The sequence below is a fragment of the Lithobates pipiens genome, unplaced genomic scaffold (assembly GCF_037356315.1).
Source record: "Lithobates pipiens isolate NorthernLeopardFrog02 unplaced genomic scaffold, aLitPip1_a1.2 Scaffold_8, whole genome shotgun sequence".
Lineage (NCBI taxonomy): Eukaryota > Metazoa > Chordata > Amphibia > Anura > Ranidae > Lithobates > Lithobates pipiens.
The window spans coordinates 428808394-428811670 of NW_027507903.1; positions in this window are offsets into that span (position 1 = coordinate 428808394).

The window sequence follows — 3277 nt, forward strand, 5'->3', positions numbered from 1 at the left end:
TGCAAGGACGTAGCAGCAATAAAAGAACGCTGCACATCCTGCGTGAATTGCGTGACGTCGACGCACAGTGAGACGCATCCACCCATCAGGCGTCCAATGACGCAAAGGATGGGAGGAGACTATCAGTGTGCGTCACAGCTCCCGGAAATGGAGATGGAAGCCGGACGTCATAGCAGCACATCCCCACAAGGCACCAGCAGAGCAGCAGACAAGACTGGCAGGTCCAAAATGGAATATATATTGCACATGATTTAAAACTATAAATGAGGTAGTAAACAAAAAGAAAATTGATACAAAAGGTAAACAAGATAATTACATATAGATGAAAGGGGCTGGCCAAGGTCAATAGTAGCAGAGAAGTACTGATACTTAAGCTGATAGAGCATTACCACATACTTCCATCCCTGAATTCATGTGATGCATAATGGACATTGATTGGGACTTTTAACGAAGCTATGGCCTGGTAAGGTCATGTGCTTCCATCCCACGGGACTTTAAATGAAACTATGGCCTGGTAAGGTCATGCGTTTCCATCCCTATTGTATTCAAAAAAAGAGGGGGGGGGGGGGAAACAAGGGGGACATTGGGACTTTACATGAAGTATGTGGTAGCAAGAGAGTACAAGGTGAACTAATAGGAATTTTATTGATCGTTGCAATTAGATTTACAAGAAATAAATAAATACAATGATAAACAAAGTAATAAACAATGCATGATAATGGTAATAATGATAATAATAATACAGCATGATAATAACATAAATATTACAAAGTATCATAATAATAAAACTCCAAAGTTCACCGCAGCAAGATTGAATAAAAGCATATGTAAGATAATGTCTGCAGGACCAAGGTCTTTGTGCACCAATTAGGGTAATATCAAAATCTGAATGTATTCAAAAGAAGCACGGCATATGATAGCTCTACGCACGTTTCGTGGCCTTTATACCACTCATCAGGAACAGAGCACGTGTTCAATCTATAATAAAGAGTAATATGATATTCAGAAGTAAGGTAAATGAAAAATAAAAATAGTAATGAAAACGCATGAAAAAAGGTTGGGGTAAACGAGTCACCCACACCTAATACATGCTTACTCACTTAGGTAAGTGCACTGATAGTCTAGTAGGTGGGTGCCGCAAGCCGTCCAAAATACACCCCCAACCGGGAGCCGTGGTGGGTAACTCAATGGAGATAGCCACAAGGCCGCAGCACAAGCAGGCATGGAATCACCACGAGGCACTTCTATAGAGAGTGAAAGATTAGAACCATTAGGAGATATGCAAGGTGTGAAGATGGTGAAGGATTAAGAAAGATAGTAAGGGGAGCTGAATGTTAAGAAGAAAGAGAGAATATAAAAAAGTTAGGGCTCACCGAGCAAAAAAGCACTAAAGGAATGTATGTCAGTAACTCTTGATGACTGCAAGTACATTAAAGATCATAAAAGGAAGTGGAAGAATTCACAATTGAAGTGTCCATTTAAATCCACATTTATGACAGTGACATTTTCAGTTTCTAGAGTAGTCAAAGTCTGAGTGAGATTAGCAGGAGTGTTATTCACATAAGTGCAGGTGGAATGCATACAAGAGACTGTTGCAGAAGACATTAGAAGTATTTCAGTAATGGACAATTCTAAATAATTGTATGTGATACTCTGCACGTAGAGAATTACCATTGTTTGGATTGTTATATATGTTACAAGTATTATTATTGTGAACACCTTAACCCCCCTGACGGTCTTCCCAAGTCTGGCTCGGGGTGGAATTTTTGTACCATTAGCGGTAACCCCGAGCCAGACTCGGGACTGCATCGCTGGATCCAGCAGGAGGTTTACTTACCTTCTCCCTCGGATCCAGCGTTGTCTCTCCGCTGTACGAGCGAGCAGTGCCTCGCTCGATCTATCACGGAGCCGGTCTCCGTGCCCTGCGATCGTTGTGACACACGGGGACGGAGATCGCCAAATTCAAAAAGTGAAACAGACAGTATACATACAGTATAATGTAATCTTACAGATTACATTGCTGTATGTAAATATTTCACATCCCCTTTGTCCCTAGTGGTCTGTCCAGTGCCCTGCATGCAGTTTTATATAATAAAAACTGTTCTTTATGCCTGGAAACTGGAGATTGTCCATAGCAACCAAACTGTCATTTTACATCAAAAATGGTTTTAGACCAGCTAGAAAACAGCGATAATAAATTGTAATCACTTGCAGAATTGAGCCATAGTGATTTGGGGGGAGATACGTCATCAAATACTGAAAAGTAATGACAGTGACAATTCTGCAACTGAGCAAATTTCAGTGTTTTTGATTTGATTACATTATTGAATAATTTTTATTATTGTTATATTATTATTTGGTACAATTATTTATAGTTATTTATTATATTATAATTTATGATTTCATTTTTCAAACTTTATCATACCCGGGATGTCTGCTAGACTCTGGTTTGGACAGATTTAAGAGAGTTATTCCTAAGAATTACAGGACTACAATATAAAACGTCAAATTTTCATGCAATATAATGGTACCCCTTTTAGCACCTAAAATCCGAAATAATCGTACCGCCAGGGCGGTTAAAGTGGAATTTTGGTCAGAAAATTAAGTCCTGCCGGGTCACTTACGGCTGTCCCACTGTCTCACTCTGCTCTGCACATGCTCAGTTGTGCTCTATTTTTTTTGTTGCACTGATTAAAATCTAGAGGCCAGTCTGCTGACGTTCTACCGCTGCTTAAAGGTTCTGGGTTTCCGTAAAATGGTAGCATAATAATTAATGTGGAATGTATTTTTCTTGAACATTATTTTTATCACATTTTTATGAGTAGAGTTCTGCTTTGAGTAAATGTTCAATCATTATAAACAAATAGTTTTATCATTTTTTGAGGGAAAAAAAAGTGTGGAGGTGTAATGTAATGAGTATTACATTTTCGCTAAGAATGTATGATATTGATGCTTTATAAGATACGTTATGCTATTTATCTTGATATTTGCATGATGTGGGCCAAGAACTCTTATTTATATGTTGGGTGATACTTAAAAAAAAAAAAAACTGTGTTTTATGTGGGTGTACAGATTTATTTAATATGATGTTTTATAATTCATGTTTTAAGACATAGGAAAGATAAAAAATAACCCATAGTAAGATAGTAAGTAAAACTAGGCTACTAACTTAGACAGTATAGCAGCGACTGACAGAAGAGACCCATGCTGACTGTTATTGTATAATATTCTGCAGCATAGAAAAAAGGTGAAATGGTTTTGGGTTTAGCAAACTTTA